Genomic DNA, 22,787 nt, shown 5'->3' with positions numbered 1-22,787 from the left:
AGAGGAGGAGAGGCAGAAAGAGAGAGGTCTTCCATCTGTTAGTTCACTCCCCAGTTGGCCGCAATGGCTGGAGTTGTGCTGATCTGAAGCCAGGAGGTTCTTCCAAGTGTCCCATGTGGGTACAGGGGCCCAAGGACTTCAACCACCTTCCACTGCTTTCCCAGGCCATAACAGAGAGCTAGACCAGAAGTGGAGCAGCTGGGACTTGAACCAGTGCCCATATGGGATGCTGGCACTGCAGGCAGTGGCTTTACCTGTTATACCACAATGCCGGCCCCCGGAGCTCATCTTCTGACTCCAAACCCTCTGTGAGTCTTTCGTAGAGATAGTCAAAGTGCACTACCATGTGTTTTTACCTAAACAGCAACAGAATCCAATCACTTAGTAAATGTGATTATTCTTTCTTAGCTACACCTTGTTATACATCTGATTGCCCATTTGTGGAATGAGTGGATCACTGTTCTAGAGCCGTCTAGTGTCGTGAATGAAGAGTTCACAATGCATGCAATATTAAATTTAAGAGCATAACTGGGCCAGTGTTGTGGTACAGTAGATTGAGTTTCCACTTGTGATGCCAGCATCCCATATGAGAGTGCCCGCTCATTCCCTTGATGCTCCACTTTCCATCTAGCTTCCTACTAATGTCCCGGAGCAGCGAAGCAGATCATGGCCCAAGTGCTTAAACCCCTCCCAACCATATGGGAGACCCTGGCTGCTGACTTAAACCTGGTCTAGACCTGCCTCTCAGGGCCCATTTAGGGAATGAAACAATGGATGAGATCTCTCTCTCTATCACTCTCTGTTCCCCTCAGCCCTCTCTCTCAATCACTTTGCCTTTCAAATAAATAGACAGATTTTTTAAGGCCTTCTAAGGTTATAGTTCTGTTAGAAGAAATTGACTTGTAGTGAAATTTCATATTGAATCATTTATTTACCACTGTGGCTAATAATGTTCTTTGGTGAGTTACTAAGCCAGGATTTGGAGGGATAAGTGTGGTAGTCTTCAAGATCCTCACTTAGAGGTATTTGTGTAATGTGTCCCCATTACACAATGTATCAAGGCTGTGACCACAAGAATACACATTAATGGCAGAATGGGACACTGTGTGATTTCTGAGCCTAGGAATAAATAGCATCGAGCTACTAACTTGACCTCTTGAGTTGCTTCCTCTGCAGGAAGTTGGCTGCAAAGTTGTGAGAATTTTTGCAGCCCTATAGAGAGGTCTCTGTAGAGAACTGAGGTTCTCCAAAGTCAGCAACAGTGTGACAGCCACATGAATGAGTCACTTTGAAGCAGATGTCCCTGCCCAGAGCTTTTTGATGACTGTAATCTTGCCTGGCATCTGACTACAGCCTTGCAGACACTCAAGCCAGATTTTTCCAAGCCAGCCACACCTGAATTCCTGACCATTTAAAAATCAAACAAATAAACATAGAGACAAAAACTGCATGAGAAAAAATGAGTGGTTCTGATTTCTTGGTTACTTAAATAGTAAGTTTTGGAGGAATTTGTCATGAGGCCACAGATAATTAGTACAGTTTCAGTTGTACTTTGGAGCTGAATTCCTCTATTCTTTGACTAAAGTTGAAACTGATTGTTGTGAACCACAACGCCCTGCTCGTCTGGCTCCTGCCCACCTCTCCAAATCCATCTCTTGAGCAGCATTTGCCCAGGAAATGGGTTTTGATGTCTGTGCTATCCTAAGCCTGCAATGATCAAGGTAGACTTGCCGGTAGAGTGAAACAGTGCTTGTTTTTCTGGTGCTGCAAGGATTCCTAGAATGTGAGACTTTGAGAGCAAAACTGAGCAAGTTTTGGGAAAACTGGGATGAGTTGATCACCCTTTTTTTGGAAGACATAAAAGACAAGATCATGAGGCTGAATAAAGAAATAAGATTACATTAGGAGAAGTTTAAGCGAAGAGGCAAATAGGAAGAGAATGTAAAGAGAAAAGTCTGTATCATGTTAAGTGCTGTTTCCCTAGCACTGACAGGTAGTACAAGCTCCATGGCACTACCTCAGTCTCGCCAAGTCCTCTTAGCCCTGTTCATCATACTGGAGTTACACATACAGTAGCCCTTCTTTTCCTTCAATACATCATGTTCTGTTTTAATTCAGATCCTTTATTGCTGCTCCTCCCTTTGCCTTAAACATTCACTAGCTAGCTGTCCATGTGTTGGTCTTGTCTCAAATATCTCTTCCTTACTCAAGGCCTTTTATGACTACTGTAATACACAGCCTTGAGCTGGCACTGTGGCACCGTAGGTTAATCCTCCACCTGTGGCGGCGGCATCCCATATGGGCACCAGTTCTAGTCCTGGCTGCTCCTCTTGTGATCCAGCTCTCTGCTATGGCCTGGGAAAGCAGTAGAAGATAGCCCAAGTCCTTGGGCCTCTGCACCCAGGTGAGAGACCTGGAAGAAGCTCCTGGCTCCTGCCTTCTGATCGGCCCAGCTCTAGCTGTTGTGGCCATTTGAGGGAGTGAACCAATAGATGGAAGACCTTTCTCCCTGTCTCTCCCTCTCACTGCTTGTAACTCTACCTTTCAAATAAATAAACAAAATCTTAAAAAAGAAAAAAAAAAAAACTGCAGCCCTGCATGTTCTGCCTCAATCATTGTACTGTCCTCCTAGTGCCAGTCACCATTAGAAAACATCCTCTAAGCGTGTGGGATTGTTTCTCTGCTTCATTTGAACACGGATCCTTTGTTTGTTCATTCTTCTAACCACACTATCACACATGCAAGATGAGCAGTTAGCCATTGTTGAAGGAATTGTGAGTGAATAAGTTTAAGGAGGTGGCTGTGTGCAGAAGATGGGTCTCATTTTAGAGTTCTGATTACTGTGATAAAATACCATCTCTTTAGTGGGGCCTGGGGAGTCCTTCTTTATCCATACTCTGAAGTTAAAAGCTAAAACCTTCAAGTCTCACTTCTGTCTACCTTTGCCTGTTTGATCCAGGCACAGTGATATGGTAGATTAGGTTTGAGACTTCTCAGGTAGTGTTCCATTTTTTTTTCTTGCCAGCTAATTCATAAATTCTGTTTAAATAAAACTTTAAGAAGACACTCTTCCAGATGACACCCATGCCCACCCCAACAAGCACTGTTCCTAGGTGCCTACAGAGCCCCTCTGATACCTATCACAGTACTTATGTGACCGGAGAAATTGCAGGGTTCTTGCCTTCGCGCAAGAAAGAATTCAGGCGTGAGACAGAGAGTAGTGGGAGGTAAAATAGCAAGGTTTATTAGGGAAGGGACATCCGTAAGGATGGATGGGCACCTCTCCAGACAGGACCTGAGAGGGTGCCCAGTCGCTCGGACTGGGGTGGGAGGCAGCGAGGTTACATGTTAAGAGGGGAGATTACACCTGGCCAGACCAGGCGGGTGCCTCAGCAGAGAGGCAGAGGGCTGAGCGCGCAGTCCGGTTGAGGCCTGGGGTTTTTAAGGAGATGGGTCTTTGTCTTCACACATCTCCTCCTGAAACAAAGGATTTTATGGCTGTAAATACTAAGAAGCTCCTATCTGAGTTTTCCCTTGAAGGCATCAGACAGGAGGAAGCCTAGCTGGCGCCATCCTGAGTTTAGAGGAAGGGTAAGCAGGACCCCCTGGAGAATGGGGATCCGGAGCAGGGTGTTTGAAGTGCAGCTACTGGGCTGCATCTGGGAGATTGTGGAAGACTGTCAGGCAGAAGGGGCAGGGACCTCCACCTGGCAGGTTATCAGGTAGAAGAGGGCAGGGCAGGATGCGAACACTGGGCTGCCCCTGAAGCATTATCAGGATAACTTTGAGATGTAGATGCATATGCTGGACATAGTCCGGAGGCCTTTGTCACACACACATAAGCTCATACCTAACTTCCTGCCTAACACAACATTGCCAGTGACTTGATCAATTGTTTTGTACATTAGACTGTATATTTTTGTAGGGGAACAGGGAACTGCTGCAGAGAATTCGAGAAAAAGCAACCTCGAAGTCAACCTTGACTTAAAGTTTATCTAAAATGTTGGAGGGAATGTAAAAGATAAATAAACATAGGGAAAAGATATCTAAACTTCGAGGATCACAGAATTGCGCTGGTGTGGCCTGGTGTGGGGCGGGAAGTCAGATCCTTGCTCCAGGCCTACTGAGCAGGCCCTCCAGCAGCAGACATGATTTTCAGTGGAATTACAAGGCAGGACCGCTGGAGCCCCACCCTTAGCTCTACTATGATTTGTTACCTCTTCCAGCTCATTGCCTTGGGGAAATCGACAGTGTTTGCCTATTGCCAATGCAAAGCTGAACAGATGGTGAATGTCTTGCTTTCTGCCAACAAGAGTTAGGAGAAATAACTAGAATTCATTTACTTGAGACAAACTCTAGCCAGGGATTTAACTGAGAGTTGGCAAAGGTAAACTGTTAGCTTATGATTGATTTCTCAGTTCCAGGGAAAGCATTCAGTCTGTCTAGTGGCCCTTGCTGTTATCTCAGATTACGAGGAGACTCCTAATCTCCCATCTCCCGATCTAGCATCTAATTCAGTTTCTTATCTCTACCTGACCTTCTCTATTATGAATATATCAAATGATCTTTCAAGGACTCTTGTAGACATAGAATCACAGAGGAAACCTTAAAGGTCTTGTTTTTTTCTTTTATAAATTTTATTTAAGGTATAAAAATTTCATGTATTTCATGTATACATATTCAGGAACATAGTGGTACTTGTGACCCTGTCCTCCCTCCCATCTGTGCTTTAAGGGTCATTTTGCTCTGTGATTTCCAAAGGCAGATTTGTTCATGAATTAGTGTCAGTCTTTCTTAAGAATGAGGAAACCTATGGAAATCAGAGAAATGTATATGTGCCCAGGTTTGATACTTGAAGATTCTGATTGAGTAGTTCTAGGTCCACACATTCATTGGTGGTGTTGAAACCTCTAGGTACAGCACAGATAGGTTCAGAAATCATTGGATTTGAATCTCTTTCCCAATTACTCCTTGGGTTAGAGTCTGTCTCCTAATTTATTCTGAATCCTACCCACTCAATATCCTTATAGTATTCAACCATCCATTGCTTAAGCAGCTAAATTTTTTTTAAATGCTCTTGAAAACTGGTCTGTTTGCTAATGGAGTCATTTGTGATTATCGGGTGCTTTCTATTAATATTGGCAGCCTCCATGATTTAGAGGTAGGAAAGGGTTGATAGTTTTCTTTCTAGTTGATCTTACAACTCAGGTACATGCATCTGAGGAGCAATTTGCATCTGCCATAAGTATAAGCAAACATACATACATTCGTTAAAAATCTCTTTGTAATGACATCTTGACTACATGGAAAATTCTCTAGAGATAGACAGGACTGAAGCATGGGAATCTTTAAACTTGTGATTGGAGTCAAGTGACACAAATCCTCTGCATCAATATTTAAACTGAGACAAACTTTTGAATCCGGATTCTAGGAGAAAATCTGAAGACTGTCAATTTTAAGCTCACTATATTCTCACAACTGTCATCTAAAGACATTACTAACATATGTTATACTAATTAACCAAACCTCTGATTTTCACTGGAGATAAATGTACCTAAAACCTTAGGTGAGCTTCTGATTAATCTTTCAAATACTCTCTTTGGAGGCAGGCATTTGGCATGGTATTAAAGACGTGGCTTGGGATGCCCACACTCCATATAAGATGCTGGGAGGTAGCAGATAATGACCCAAGAAGTTGAATCCCTGCTTCTCAATGGGGGACCTGGGTTAAAGTGTTCCCCACTTGGCACAGCCCTGTTGCAGGCGTTTGGGTTACGAACCAGCCAATAGGACATTTATGACTTCTTGTCTGTTTCTCAGACTCTCAAAAAAAAAAAATACAGTTTAAAAAAAGAACTACCCTGGAGAATGTATTCATAGAGTATATGTATTGTTGATTAAACTGAAGATGTTAACAGCTATTCTCAAGTTCAAGACTGAAATCACCACTCACATGTGTTTGTAAATCACAAAGTCTACAGGAGTTTTTTTTTTTTTTTAACTTCAGATAATATAACAAATACAGATGTACGGAGATAACATATTGGTCTTTGGTGATAAAAATGTTGGAGAACATAGAAAACATTTGTGTTTGAATACCAAAAGTGAGAAAAAAAATCAGGAATTGCTTCTACATAACAGTGCTAAAACTTAGTATTATCCTAGACTTAAATGAATCTATCTTTTTCATACATTAAGTTTTTTTTTTAGAAATTTATTTGAAACACAGAGTTACAAAGAGGCAGAGGCAGAGCGAGAGAGTGAGAGAGCGAGAGAGAGAGAAGTCTTCCATCTGCTGGTTCACTTCCGCAGTGGCTGGATCTATGCTGCTCCAAAGCCAGGAGCCGGGATCATCTTCTAGGTCTGCCATGTAGGTGCAGCGCCACCTTCTACTGTTTTCCCAGGCCAGAACAGAGAGCCAGTTCGAAAATGGAGCAGGTAGCTCTTGACTCGGCACCCATGTGTGATGCCGGCACTACAGGCAGCAGCTTTACCTGCTACGCCACAGCGCCGGCCCCCATACATTCTTCTCAGTAGTTAGTTCAAGATTCTTTGTCTCTCTGGCCTGAATTTCCTCAACTAAGAAATAAAAGATTAAACTAGATAATTTTTGATGCCCCTCTAATACCTACTTTGTAGAACATGGACATTGACCCCATCTTTAATCAACTTGGGTTAATTTACTTGCATACTAGATAAATTTCCTTGTTAGTTGAAACAATTTGCCTAAAATACAGCAGTTAAATTGTGAAATATAGTCTATTGAATAAAACAGTTTGATTAATACAAAACAAGTATGGTATTTTTTCATTTGAATAAGGTAATAAACCAAAAATCAAGTTAAATGAAAACTTCTATTTATAATTATTTTGAGATTCTATTTCCCAGCTTAGAAGAGAGAGACTGTGGATGTGGGTGTGTTTACTTCTTTCCAAAAGTAGAACCCATTTTATTCTAGTCAGGTAAAGCTGTTGTCCGTGCTAAGATCCTGGCCTAGACTAATGGTAGCATTTTAGTCATACATATGAACTTGGCAAAGCTGTGAGTTCTGTATGGGGGATTATTATCTACTTGCTGGGAAAGACTCTGTTACGGTCAGACTAACCATAGATTTGAGTCCCGACTCTACAGTCAACTAAGTGCAATCTTGAATAAGCTATGTAACCGCTCTGAACTTTAGTTTCCTTTTCTGAAAAATGGAAATAATAAGAATGTCTATAAATTTTGTGACATTAAAATGAGGTAATAAAATCCTTATCAAAATGCTTGGCATTTTGTAAGTGATCCCTTCCAACATGGCTTGGTGTTGTCTCCTTGTTTTTCTGTAACGTTTATGGTTATCCAACACTTTTCCATCCTTTTCTTTCCTTCCTTCCTTCCTTCCTTCCTTCCTTCCTTCCTTCCTTCCTTCCTTCCTTCCTTCCTTCCTTCCTTCCTTCCCGTTCCTTCCCGTTCCTTCCCGTTCCTTGTGTGGGAGTAGGTGGCCACCCATCTGGTGTTTTGAGAGGCCCTAGGATAAATATCTTACAGAATGTCTGTGTAGCACTTGTTTGCATAACAAAAGAATATCTCACCAAAGATAATTTTCTATGCCCTGTCAAGGCGCTCATGTTCACTCTTATTTTTTGAAGAGGGTTTCTAAGAATTTTAAAACTTACTGGCAAAAGACTCTGTAATTAAAAACCTAAACTATGTAAGTCAGAGCATAAGTGTGTCTTTTTAAAGTATCTTAAAAGGTATAAACAAATGTTAAGATGGAATATCATGGGAAAAAAATCACATGAAGTTTTAGATTTTTTTGCAGGGGGGCATAGTATCCATGTTAGAAAATTGCTAAATTATTTATATACAACATGTCTTCGAAAAGGTCATGGAAAACACATTAGGAAAACACATGCATGGATTTCAAAATTTCTCTGTGCCAAAATAAATTGATCTTTTGATTCTATATTTCTGTAACATGCCAAAATGTCCTCATATGGTATATCTCATTTAATCCACACAGCAGTCTGTGAGTTGTGACAGTTGTTGACAATTTATGACTGAGGAGCCTGAAGCATTGTAAAGAGTATGCAGCTAATACATGGTACAACTAAGTTTTAAAATCTGATCAGTCAGATTTCAGACTCTGTGACCTTGTACTATATTGCTTTTTTTTTGTTTCTCTGTTTTGGAGTCTCTTCGGCAAATCCTCTTTTTTAAAGTTACTGTTTTATAATTTATCATGAAGGTATATAGTTTCTATAGCATCTACTTTATTGGAAAATAAGAACTTAATGACTGTGGATATTGATCTGAGTAGAAGAGACTGTCCTTTAATACCCACCCTGTGAAGAACATTCATTCAAGTGTTGTGCTTAATTAAATGCTCCTTTATTATCTCGGCCAAGGTCAATCTGTAAGTGATTTGTCTGTCACAGCCAGAGTTTTTAGAAATCCCTAAGACTGTTGCACATCATGAGCATGAGATAAATATTTTCCCAGTGAATGAGTTTTGCTCGGCTATGCTGTTACTTCATGCCCGCAGCATTCATGCCCAGTGAGTTAGTCAGGACTCTGGCTTCAATATGACAGAACCTCAACTCCAACTGTTCCATCAAGAAAATAAAAACAGGAAACGTACTGGCTTATTAAAGCGAAGCATCTCATGATGAATAGCTTCAGGTTTCAGTGGATTGATGGTTAAATGCTGTGGTTGGGAATTTGTCTCATTTGTCCTTCCCCTGTGTTGGTTTCATCCACAGGCAGGATTTCTTCATGTCCTAAAGATAACGTCTCACCGTTAGACCATTGGAAAGAAAGCATGCCTTGCTCAACAGATCCTAAAGAGTCCCAGAATTAGTTTTGGTTTAACTGAGATAGGTTTACTTCGGACCTAATCAGTGCCCCATGGGGATTCATTGCTGATTGTTCAGCCCTTGTCACCCCTCTGGGGTCCATGTTATGTGTCAACTGGTAGACAGCATGGGTGGAGATCAAGAAGTATCTGTTTCCCCAAAAAATACTGGAAACTTACTATCAAAAAAAGGTATTGGATGCTGTATAGTGTCAGCGGTGAAAAACGTTACCCTACCCTCTTATGTATGCCTGGGGACACATGGATTAAACTAATGAAAGACGAATCTGGAGGAAAATGAAGTTTATTCATATACATATATGAGTGATCTTCAAAAAGTTCATAGAAAATGTGCATTATAAAAACTGTGTGGAATTTTAAATTTTTTGTACCCAAATAAAGTTACCATTAATCCAATTTTCCCTGAACTTTTTGAAAGACTCTAATAGGCATTAACAAAAAAAAAAAAGGTAAGTAATAATAAAGTTAGAGGCATATTAAATACTTTACTTAACGAAAGAAACGGGAGGGGAATTGTATGGGGAAAACAAACGGGTTTCTGGAAGAACAAAGAGGAGGTAAAAAGTTTGCTAATTCTCTGTGCATTTTGTATGGATGTGAGTGTACTTTTCATCTTCTCCATGGTCATAAAACTCCCCTGGAGAGGATATTTTTGATAGGATTATTGCAGTCTCCTTTTACAAATAATATCCTCCTTGAAAAGAGAATTTATGACATCCTCATTTCCCAAGGGTTTTTGCTTTGGATCAGATAAGGGAATCTCCAAGAAGGATGTTTTTACATCTGTTAAATCCTAAAGGTCTTTAGCTTAAAATAATCTTCATGTCAACTCTCGTGTCCTAGGTGAGTTCCCATACAAATAAGGACAAAGGATTGACTTGCTTGATTTTGAGTCACCCCTTCTCTGGAATAAGGAACTCTAATTTTCTTTTCTTGCTTTTTTTTATTTGTATGGAATGAAGAAATTTCATGTATTTTATATGGACATATTTAGGCGCATAGTGAAAATTCACATCCTACTCACCCTCCCATCCACAACCCCACCCTCTCATCCTTCCTTATTCTTTTTTTTTTATTTTTACAATGATGTATTTTCAGTTTATTTTATAATCATAAGATTAATGCTCCACTAAAAATAATTTAACAAGTAGAAAAAAAAACATTATTCCTCAACAGTAGAGTCAAAGACTATTAATAATAAATTCTCAAAATGTCACTTTTGCTCATATCTATTACATTTTTGTTTTGTACTCTAGTAGTTACCACAGATGAACAAATGAGGGAAAACATATGATATGTGTCCTTTTAGGACTGGTATAATGGTGTCCAATTGCATCCATTTTGTTGTGAAAGACAGTACTTCATTCTTTTTTACAGCTGAGTAGTATTCCATATTGTATATATACCATATTTTCTTTGTACAGGCATCAGTTGACTTATACAGTCATGGGTTGATTCCATATCTTTTTAAAAAAATATTTATTTAAAAGGCAGAGTTACAGAGAGACTGAGGCCAAGAGAGAGAGAGAGGGAGGGAGGGGGAGGGGGAGAGGGAAAGGAAGGAGGGAGGGGGAAGGAGTCTTCCATCTGCTGTTTCACTCCGCAGATGGCTGCAACTGCTGGAGCTGGGCCCTTCTGAAGCCATGAGCTTCTTCTGGATCTCCCACATGGGTGCAGGGGTCCAATGACTTGGACCACCTTCTAGTGCTTTCCCAGACCACAGCAGAGAGCTCAATCAGAAGTGTAGCAGCCAGGACTTGAACCAATGCACATATAGGATGCCGGCATTGCAGACAGTGGCTTTATTCACTATGCCAGAGAATCAGCCACTGATTCCATATCTTAGCTATTGTGAATTGCACTGCAGTACACATGGTGATATAGATAATTCTTTCATATTCTGATTTGATTTCCTTTGGGTAAATAATAACCAGGAGTGGGATGGCTGGGTCATAAGTAGATCTATTTTCAGATCTCTGAGGAGTCTCCACACTGTCTGCCACAATGGCTGTACTAGTTTGCATGCCCACCAATTATGGATTAGGGTACCTTTTTCCCCACATCCTTGCCAGCATTTGTGGTTTTTTGATTTCTATATAAGAACCATTCTAAGTGGAGTGAGGTGAAATCTTACTGAGGTTTTGATTTGCATTTCCTTAATAGCTATGGATCTTAAGCATTTTTTCATGTGTTTTTGGGCATTTGAATTTCCTCTTTGGAAAAATGCCTGTTCAAGTCCTTTCCCCATTTCTTAACTGGATTGTTTGTTGTTGAGTTTCATGAGCTCTTTATAGATTCTGGATATTAGTCCTTTATTAATTGCATAGTCTGCAAATATTTACTCCCATTTTGTTAGTTGCCTGTTTGTTGAGTCTGTCCTTTTTTGTGCAGAAACTTGCTGGCTTGATGTAATCCCGTTGGTCTTTTTTTGCTTTGATTGCCTGTACTTATGGGGTCTTTAACAGGAAGTCTTTCCCTATACCAATGTTTTGCAGAGTTTTCCCACTATTTTCCTATAGTAATATGATAGGGGTAATATTATGGTATCATATCATAGATTTAGATCCTTGATCCATTTTGAGTTGATTTTTATATAATGTGTAAGGTAGGGTCTTGTTTCATACTTTTGCATTCAGAGATAGAGTTTACTGACCACAAATCTGAAGACACTCTGCTTGCTTAGGAATTCAGTTTAGCACCTTTGTGAATGATAAGTTGATTATAGATGTCTGGATTGATTTCTGGAGTTTCTGTTTTCTTCCATTGGTCTACATATCTACTTTTGTGCCAGTACAAGGATGTTTTGATTATAACTGCCATGTAGTATGTCTTTTAATCTGGTATTGGGATGCTTCCAGCTTTGTTTTTATTGTTCAAGATTGCTTTAGCTATTTGGGGTCTCTTGTGTTGGCTTATGAATTTTAGCATTTTTTTCTAGATCTGAGAAGAATGTCCTTGGTATTTTTATTGGGATTGCATTGAATCTGTAAATTGCTTTCAGTAGCATGGACATTTGGATGATGTTTATTTTTCCACTCCACAAATATGGAAGATTTTTCCATTTTTTGTCTTTTTCTGTGTTTTTCTTTAATATTTAATAGTTTTCACTGTAGTGAAAAATTAAACCCCCTTAAATTTATTCCAAGGAATTTAAAAGTTTTTGTCGCTGTTATGAATGGGACTGATCTTAGAAGTTCTTTCTCAGCAATGGTATTGTCTGAGTATATAAAGGCTATTGATTTTTGGTCTTACTTTTATATCCTGCAGCCTACCAAACTCTATTATGAGTTCTGATAATCTCTTAGTGGTGTCTTTTGGTTGCCCTGTATATAGAATATTGTAATCTGCAAACAAGGCTAATTTGACTTCCTCCTTTCCAATTTGTATCCTTTTGATATATTTTTTTTATTTTTTTTGCCTGATGGCTCTGGCTAACTCTTCCAGAACTATATAGAATAGCAGTGGTGAAAGTGGGCATCATTGTCTGATTCTGGATCTTAGTGGAAATGCTTCCAGCTTTTCCCCATTCAGTATGATGCTGGCAGATGTGAAGGCAATTTAGCTGAGAAATCAGTCATCCCAATTACTACCAAGCTTGATTAAGCTGGCTGCATGGGTGTCCCCTTCCTCCCTCACCTCTTCATGAGCATCCCCTCCAAAGCTGTGCACTTCATTGAAGAAGTTGACCTTCAATGGTAGAGGAGGACTGGTCTTTCATCATGGGTATATGAGTAGCTGTGCTCCCCTGCTAGAACCTCCAAACAAGCTCTTTATATGATGCTGGCTGTGTGTTTGTCATATATTGCTTTGATTATGTTGAGAAATTTTCCTTCCATACACAATTTGCCTAAGGTTTTTATCATTAAAGGATGTTACATTTTATCAAATGCTTTCTCTGTATCTGTTGAGATAATCATGTTTTTCTTTAATTTGTTAATGTGAGGTATCACATTTATTGATCTGTATGTCTTGAACCTGCCATGCATAACAGGGATAAACCCACTTGATCTGGGTGAACGCTCTTTCTATTGTTAAGATTGCTCTAGCTATTTGGGGTCTCTTATTTTGTTGGATTCAATGAGCTAGTATTTTGTTGAGGATATTTGCATCTATGTTTATCAGAGATATTGGTCTATTTTTTCTTTCTTTGTTATAACTTTTTCTGCTTCAGGAGTTAAGGTGATCCTGGCCTCATAGAAGGAGTTTGGGAGGATTTTCTCATTTGAATTGTTTCGAATACTTTGAAAAGAATTGTAATTAATTCTTTGTTAAAAGTCTGGTAGAATTCAGCAGTGAAGCCATCTGTCCTGGGTTTTTCTTTGTTGGGAACGTCTTTATAGCTGGTTCAATCTCCATCTTGGTTATTGGTCTGCTTAGGTTTTCATTGTTTTCATGACTCAATTTTGGTAGAATGTGTATGTTCAGGAATCTATCCATTTCTTCTACATTTTCCAATTTGTTGGCATGTATCTTTTTGTAGTAATTCCTAATGATCTTTTTATTAATTTCTTTAGTATCTGTTGTTACATCTCCTTTTCATCTCTGATTTTATTGATTTGGGTCTTCTTTCTCCTTTTTTTGGTTATTGGGCCAATGGTGTATTAATTTTGCTTATTTTTTTAAAAGCTCTTAATTTCACTGAGCTTTTTAAATTATTTTGGGTTTCAATTTTATTAATTTGTCTCTAATTTTAATTATGTCTTTCCTCCTAGTAATTTTGCATTTGGTTTATTCTTGAGATGCATTGATAGCTCACTTATTTGGTATCTTTGAAATGTCTTCATGTGGGGTGTAATTGCTATAAACTTCCCTGTTAACACTGCTTTTGCTGAATCCCATAAGTTTTAATATGTTGTATTGTCATCTTCATTCATTTCTAGGAATATTTTTATTTCCTTTTTAATTTCTTCTATGACAAACTATTCATTCAAGAGCATGTTGTTCAGTCTCCATATGTTCACGAATGTTCTAGAGATTCTTGAGTTGTTAATGTCCAGCTTCATTCCATTGTGGTCAAAAAAAAAAGATATTTGGTAAGATTTCAGTTAGTCTTTTCTTCTTTTTCTGAGACTTACTTTACAGCTAGCATAAGGTCTTTCTTTGAGAAAGTTCCATGCACTGTAGAATGAAATGTTCTCTGGATATCATTTAGGCCCATTTGGTCCATAGTGTAGATAAGCTTTGTTGTTTCTTTATTGATCTTCTGTCTACTTGTTCTGCTCACTGATGAAATTGGGGTAGTGAAGTTCCACGATATTACTGTATCAGAGTATTTGTCTCCCTTGCGATCCATTAACATTGGTTTTAAATAGTCAGGCACCCTGGCATTGAGTGCATATACATGTACTGTAGTCACAGCTTCCTCTTGAATTGATCCCTTAATGATTACAGAGTGCCCTTCTTTGTCTTTTTTGAACTCTAGTTTTTGAGGTATTGTTCAAATTGCAAGACTCAGTGTTCTCATATTAATCTGATTATTCTTCTCAATAGCTTTCCTCTAGAGGACTGGGTTTACAATGTTAAATATAGCATAGACCAACTGAGAAATACGTGAAGGAATTGCTTTAGGTATTTGTGTATATATTAGGCATTATGGGAATAATTCTTGTGATTATGGAACAGAAGAGATGAAAGTTAAAGGTGAATTATGCCTTCAGGCTTTAGAAAGAATATATGATAGAAAAAGTAGGGAGACAAAGAGTTAACATAAGGTGCAATTTTGTGCGTATGTGTGTGTTTGACAAGAGTTTTGGACAGCTAGGACTGAAAAAGCCCATAATGATCTAAATTAACCATGCATAATTTAATCTACTTTTGGAAGTCTTCTAAAAAATCTTTAAAAAATTATTTATTTATATGCAGCGAGAGTGCAAAAGAGTGAGCTCCTATTCTCTGGTTCACTCCTCAAATGCCTGTAAAGCCTTGTGCTGGGACCAAAGCTGAGAGCCCAGCTGGCGCCACGGCTCAATAGGCTAATCCTTTGCCACACCGTGCTGGCTGCAGTGCGCTGGCTGCGGCGGTCACTGAGGGGTGAACCATTGGAAAAAAGGAAGACCTTTCTCTCTGTCTCTCTTTCTCTCTCTCACTGTCCACTCTGCCTGTTCAAAAAAAAAAACAAAAAAAAAAAAAACAAAAAACTGAGAGCCCAGATATCAATCCCAGTCTCCCAGATGGGTGGCAAGAACCCAATTACTTGAGCTGTCGTCACCACTACTTCCCATTCCAGGATCTGCATTAATGGGAAGCTGTAGCCAGGGGCCTGAGCTGAGCATTGAACCCAGGAATTCCAATATGGGATATATTTTTTTTAACTGCTAAGCTAAATCCCTGCCCCTAACATTTAAGTCTTCACTCACTTAGTCTTCATAACAACATTAGAAGTTAGGTAGTATTTTTTTTTAAAGATTTATTTATTTATTTGAAAGAGTTACACAGAGAAAGAGAGGCAGAGAGAGAGAGAGAGAGGCCTTCTATCCACTGGTTCACTCCCCAGTTGGCTACAACGCACCAGAACTACACCTATCCGGAGCCAGGAGCTTCTTCGGGGTCTCCCACACAGCTGCAGGGGCCTTAGGGCCATCTTCTGCTTTCCCAGGCCTTAGCAGAGAGCTAGATCAGAAGTAGAGCAGCCGGGTCTTGAACCAGCACCTATATGGGATGCAGACGTTTCAGGTCAGGGCGTAACCCACTGTGCCATAGTGCCAGCCTGGTATTATTTTTATCTTCATTTTCCGTGAGGAGAAACCGACATTAGACAAATTAAAATAATTTGCCAGAAGCCATTGAAATGCTAGCAGTATGTCAGAAATAGAAGAAAAGTAATATGTACTTTTAATTAGTACATTGATTTTGGGGGAAGATCACTTAGTAGAAAATTAAAAGATAACATGAAGGAAGTTTATTAAAAAAAAGCAGCATTTTTGAAAATAAGAAAATATAAAAGTAATGAGTCATTCCTAGGTGATCACTGTTCCACTGAAGGAGAAGTTATGTTAAGGACATAACACAGAAAAAAAGATTTGTAGACCTGAATAAGGTGCTTCTAGTTTGAAAGATCTGACCAAACTACATACATCACTGTCCTAAAGTTTTAAAACAGTAAAACAAAAGGAGCTCATCAGTGCACGGGAGAGGTTGATAGCAGAGCAATCAGGAACAGAAACAAAATAACATCAAGTGTTAGATAAAATGAGAACAGCAGTTTAAAAAATTGAAGACAAATTAATTTCAAATTGGATTACCGTGCCAAACTGAATTATCAACCAAGTGTGAAAACAGATACGTACAGCGGCATGACTTGCTTGGGATGCTCCAGAGGATGCGTTCTATGAAATGTGGCACACTCTAAAAGAGGGAAGACATGGAAGCCAGGAGCGGATCCAGCACAGAAGTGATGAAACATATTTCCCCGAAATACAACGAATGTCCTAGAATGAAAACTGTTCAGCATTCCTGCAGAGCACTGTTTTATATAGAAGTATTGGATGGATAGGTCTTCCAGAACATGATGAAACAGAGCTTCCCAGTGCAGTTAATTACACCGAAAATCAAAGTAACTGAAAGTGAGAGAGTTTGGAAGAGTTAATGACAGGTGCACAGAGAAGTAACCAAAAAAAAAAATTAGGTAATTATCAACTCTGGGCAAAGTATACAAAAGAAAATAGCATGGCTCATAATTTTTCAACAGCAAACAGTATCTATTTTTCACATTAATACAAACTGAATATTTCACCACAACTTGTTTTACATCTAACTAGATGAAAGAGATTGATGACAGACATAAGGCTAATGTCAGCAGAATGTTGAAGCCCGATTTTTCACAATGGGAAGGTAACAGATTTTGTTTATTTTTGGTAAATCAAGAAACAGCAGAACAAGTGTATACATGGAATGGAGAAGCAAATGCCATGGGGAGTAGGCAGGGGAAGAATATGTCTAGGGGATAGGAGAATGGAAGAAGACTGCTTGCAAAATAAAATTTTTCCCAGATTTTAAGTCCTTTTTTTTCCATGATAAACTATATTCATAAAATCATTTTGAAAAAAGTAGGTATTATATAGTGAAGATCATAAAAATATACTTCTATAATGTATGTGGATATCCAAATGTTATTTAAATAAATAGTTGATTGGGATGTTGGTGATATTTTCAGAATTTATATAAATTTTCAGGGAAATACAAATTCAAAAAAATTCTTCTCAAACAACTGAGAAATAAGCCTGAAATATTTTCTTAGATGATTCTAAGAGTGACTCCAGGCATGATTATGAAGCTGACATGTATGATGTTTGCACATAACATTAATTTGTTTACTAAAATATAAAAGTAGAAAAGCATTATTTTTAAAACAATTATTTTTGCTTACTTTTTCAGAGTGTGAGCATACATAGATTTTATTGAGCATGCTGCAAGGGAGCAGCAGGTAGGCAGCACAGCCAAAGGCTGGCTGCTATGTCTGTTTCTTTTTCTTTTATTACATTTATATTTATTTGTTTGAAACAACTACAGAGAAAGGGGGAGACAGAGAGAGTTTCCATTGGCTGCTTCACTCCTCAGTGGCTCTAATGGCCCGGGCTAGATAAGGCCAAAGCCAGGAGCTAGGAGCTTCATCAGTGTCTCCCACATGGGAGCAGAGGTCCATGCATTTGGGCCCTCATCCACACCTTTCCCAGGCCATTAGCAGGAAGCTGGAATCAGAAGCAAAGCCAGAACTCAAGTCCAGGGACACTGGTATGAGATGCCAATGTCCCAAGAAACATTTTAACTGCTGTGCCAAACACCCGCTCCATGACTGCTGTTTTCAATAGAGCTTGTGTGAATATAGAAGGGGAGAGGGGAAACTATTATGCATCTTTATTTTGTTTTTCCTCTAAGGCTTTCTTGCCCCTTGTATAATTTCCTTTTCTTTTTTCTTTTCATTTATCAACTCTACATGGAAAAATGAAAGTTGTATGTATTGAGGGGATACAAAGTCAAGATTGATGAGTATGATGTCATATAATTAAAATAATAATTAACGTTCATTATCTTAAATACTTGTTTGGTGCCCAGAACATTTGAAATTTACTCTAAGTAATTTTGAAATGTATAATATATTATTACTGTATTTGGCATGTTGTGCTATTTTTTAAAAATCTCTTCCTCCTATCTAATTGTGCAATAATTTAAAAAAATTGTCTTCCTGATCCTATAGGCTTGGCTCATGATCATGTCCACCCTACCTCTGTAACCACCACTCTGATCTCTTTATCTCTGAGTTTGATCATTTTAGATTCCACATATGTGAGAACATTGATCTTTTCTGTGTCTCGATTATTTCACTTAGCATGATGATCTTTGTTTCCATTTATGTTGTGGCAAATGACAAAACTTCTTTGTTTTTAAAGGCTGTCATATATTTATGTCACTTCGTTAATCATTTAAAGATTAAGGCATAAGTGGATTCTGTATGTTGGTTATCACGAAGAATGCTGGGCTAAACATGCAAGTGTTGGCGTCACTGTGATGTGCTGATTTTAAATATTTTGAGTCAGTATCCAGGATTAGGATTTCTAGATCATATGGCAATTATAGTTTGTTTTTTGATGAATCTTTATACAGTTTTCTGTAATTATTAAACTCATTTTTATTCCTCCCAATAATGTACGAGAGTTCACTGTTCTTCATATCTTTACTAACATTTGTTTCATTTTTGATAATAGCTATTCTAACAAATATTGGGTGAGATCTCTGGGTTTTTATTTGATTTCTTTAAAGATGAGTGATGTTGAGCCTTTTAATTCATGTATCTCTTGGACATTTCTGAATCTTTCTGAGAAATGTCTATTCAGATCACATTCCCATTTTTCAATTCGATCATTTGTTTTCTTTTCATAGAGTTGTTTTATATCTTTTGGACATTAACTCCTTGTCAGATGCATAGCTTATAAATATTTTTGTCATCTCTTCACTTTGTTGGTTGTTTCTTTTGTTGTGCAGAATCTTCTTATTTTGATGTAATTCCATTTGTCTACATTCTGCTTTGATAGCCTACATTTTAGGGAATCAAATCTAAAAAATTCTATGAGACATCGTATAGTTAAAAGTCTGTGGTTTCTTCTATTACTTTCACTGTTTCAAGTATTATGGGTAAATATTTAGTGAACTTCAAGTTGACTTTTGTAAATGATGAGAGATAAGGGTCCAAATTCATTCTTTTGCATAGGTTTACCCAGTTTTCCCAACACTCTTACTCTTTATTGAAGAGACTGTTCTCTTCTGAATGTATGAATCTTGTTATCACAAAAATTTCAAAACACATACAGAGACCTATAGCAAAATATTTTACTAAACTCCCATGTGCTGCTCCCCTAGCCTCAAAACTTGTTCATTTATGGCCATTCTTGTTCCATTACTTCAGTTTGTTTATTCCCATTCAATTTAATTATTTTGAAGTTTTATTAAATTTTTATTTATATACGGGGGAAATTTTATGTATTTCATATATACAGATTTAAGAACACAATAATGCTTCTCACTCTGTCCTCCCCTCTGTCCACACTCCCATCTACCCACCTCTTTCCATTCTCTTTCAATTTTTAAAATGACATGCTTTTAGCTTATTTTATGATCAGAAGTTTATCCCTCCACCAGATAAAGAATTCAACAAGTAGTAAGAAGAAAAACTGCTGTTTCTCAATAGTGTAGACAATAGCTTTAAGCAGTAATCCAATCTCAAAATGTCAATTTTGCTCATATGCATTACAGTTTACTTGGAGAATAGATTTAACTTTTGGTGTAAGGGATGGAATGTTTTGTGTTAATCAAATGGAGTGTATCTAACAAGGTCTTTACAAGTTTTTCTTATTTGATATTTTAATATTTCTTCAAAGCACTGAAAAAATATCCAGCTTTAATAATTAGCTACTTCAGCAAATAGAGCTCTAGTCGTTTATTAAGAAAGTTACTAGACTTTAGTGAAACAATATAGAATATAAAAATGTTTAATGTTCAAATAAGACACTGCTAAGTAAACACGTAAACATAGTAATGTGTAATGAGTAATACTATAAAGCTATATTGGATTATTAAATAACCATCAAATGTAGCTTTTGAGAACCAAGAAAAGCATTATACAAGATAGATATCTAAACAGAGATTAGCAGGATGAACAGGTTTGGGACGTAAGGAGGGTAGAGATGGAACATAGATATTAATCTACTGAAAGGGAAAGCTAGTCAGAGGTCTTTGCTTAAGGGGGGATGTGCCATGCACCCCATGCCTTCTGAGTTGTCTGTGCGGGTAACATAGTAAGAAGTGAGGCCAGAGGGCTGAAGAGAAGTTTGGGGAGAGTCTTAACAGGATTATTTTCAGGATGCTGATAAAGAGGTATCAAAAGTATCATCACAGTATAAAAAATTGCTCTGAGAGAATAAATCATAAAACTAAAGACAGCAAATAGTTGTGTCCATGCCTGGCACAGTGGCCTTCTGATGCCTGGAGTAAAGTCTTGTATCTTCCACTGTTTATTGTTTTTGTCTGTGTGTATGTTTTTATTTAAATTTTTAATCAATAAAGGCTCTCTGTAATTCCCTCAGTTGCAGTTACCTTGTCTTTGGTCATTAACCTCTAGTCTAATAGGACATGAAGTTAAGAAGTAAGACTCCTGAGCCTAATTTCCTTGGTAGTAATCATGGTAGAACCGTTTATACCATTGATAACCTGCTGGTTAGTCTGCAGTGGCCTTTCCTCCTGTGCTGTTATGCCTGCTGCCGTATGTCCTGAAATGAGAACACTGAATGCATTGAAAGAATATGGCTGTGATGAAGTTGGATTGGATGACTAGGGTAAGGTGTGACTCAAGGATTCATAAACGTGGTAGTTAACCCAGTGCTGAGTTTGGTGACCTCAGAGATTGATCTTGGTAAAAAATTGATGTAGGTTTAAGCAAATGAGGAGAAGGGGAAGTGCTGAGTGTTTTCTCTGGTACTGTTACAGAACAGAGGTTGGTAAACAGCAGCATATGGGCCGTATTTAGCTCACCAGTATCTTTGCTAATAAAGTTTTATTGGAACACAGCCACGCTCATTCATTTATATATTGTTCTTGGCTGCTTTTATGCTGCCCTGGCACAGTTAGGGAGCTGCATAAAAAAGGATGCTCACCCCTGGTGGAGCCTTAATTGCTACAAGGATGATGGCAACCTTGTCCCTGTAAGACTGTTTTAAATAAGATATTTGAGGTGACCCCTCTCTAATTCATTGAGCCCCAATACAGCACTCAAGTGACATACCCAATTAAAGCCCAGTGATAATACAAAGATAGTTCTTGTGATCTGGGGGTTGGTGTATTTCCAGTCCTGTGGGACATTTGTTTTATGATGTTCTAGCGATGATCGTACTTTGACTTCCAGCTATGAGGTGTCTGGATTGGGTTCCTCCTCTCCTTTTTGCTACAGTATTCCTGACATCCCAGCTGTGCCATCTGAATTGGATTGGCATCTGTGTTCCTCTCTGCAGCGCCCTTTCAGGCTTTGCCAGACCCAAATTAGCCTAATCCATCTTCATGTTGATTGGGTGGGTTTGTCTTCTGGGTGCCTTCCTTATCCTTGCGTAAAAGAGCAGAGTTTGGATTTTGACTGAGAAGACTTAAAAAGCCACAAATAGATTATATTTTGTTAGCTTACTTCTTGCATTACGTGTTCACAGCATCAAAGTCATGTAGTATGCTTTATGAAATGCTACTTGAATTGATGGAAGGTCTACCCTTGTCCAAAATGTCTTTTCTCTTGACCCTGCCATAGTGCTTGAGTTGTTTTATTTTAAATGAGGAATCCTGGAGCATTTATTAGAATGCTAATGCTTTCCTATGCAGAGCAGCCCACTCCACCACCAGCTGCCACTTAGGCTAAGCAAGAATGAGTTGCGAAAAACTGTAAGAAATCCGAATCTCCAAGTAAATGGACTGTCAGTTTTGAAAGGAAGAAGAACCTCAGGAATGCTGGGAACAGACAAAGCAGTTGGCACATTCAGAATAAAATGTGTAGACACCAGGTACCTTGGAGATAAGTTCCAATAAATGGAAGGGAGGGCATGAAAAATGAATGCATACTAGGATTGTGAAAGGCTAGCTTGTTGACAGATGAGACCCCTGAGGAATAGAGAGGGGATGTAACTTCACTGAAGTACTGGAGAAAGTGATGAAGAGAGTTTGGACTCAAATCTAAGACTGTTGGCAGCTGGACCTGCAATCTTTCCACTTGCCAGTCTTTGTCAGAATGTGCTCTGGACAGTACTACTTCTGCTAATAGTAATAGAATTACACATGGTAAGAAAGATAGGGGGGAGGGGGGGTGGTGCTGTTGAGCAGTGGGTTAAAGCCCTGGCCTGAAGTGCCGGCATCCCACATGGGCACCGGTTTTAGTCTTGGCTGCTCTTCTTCTGATCCAGCTCTCTGCTATGGCCTGGGAAAGCAGTAGAAGGTGGCCCAAGTCTTTGGGCCCCTGCACCCACGTGGGAGACCCAGAGAAAGCTCTTGGCTCCTGGCTTTGCATTGGCGCAGCTCCAGCTGATGTGGTCAATTGGGGAGTGAACCCGTGGATGGAAGATCTCTCTCTCTCTCTGCCTTGCCTCTCTCTGTAACTCTGTCTTTCAAATAAATAAAATAAATCTTAAAAAAAAAAATAAAAAAATAGGGGCAAAACAAGTTTACAACACATGGTAAAAAGGAAGCATACGAAGGTAAAATGTTCCTTTGGAAGTCCTAGGATATGAACTCCAGTCAGTAAAACAAAATATTGAGAACCTACTTTAAGCTATTTGCTAATGGCTGGAAAGCATAATAATGAGCATAGGAGACGTAGGGCTTTCCATCCTGGGCTGGAGGCCTACTCCTTCACCAGAAAGCAATGATGGTCCGATCGTCACCCAGCACACATGTAGGTTCCAGCAGT

At 38.7% G+C, this 22,787-nt stretch overlaps 1 long non-coding RNA gene across 1 annotated transcript in view; it reads left to right on the top strand.

Moving 5' to 3' along the window:
- The window catches only part of LOC127490701 (uncharacterized), a 149,843-nt gene that overhangs the window by 23,206 nt on the left and 103,850 nt on the right, over positions 1-22,787 (top strand). The window lies entirely within an intron of this gene.

Source organism: Oryctolagus cuniculus, chromosome 6 (assembly GCF_964237555.1).
Source record: "Oryctolagus cuniculus chromosome 6, mOryCun1.1, whole genome shotgun sequence".
Classification (NCBI taxonomy): Eukaryota; Metazoa; Chordata; class Mammalia; order Lagomorpha; family Leporidae; genus Oryctolagus; species Oryctolagus cuniculus.
Note: the sequence above shows the minus strand (reverse complement) of the source record. Positions and strands in the feature narration are given on the sequence as shown.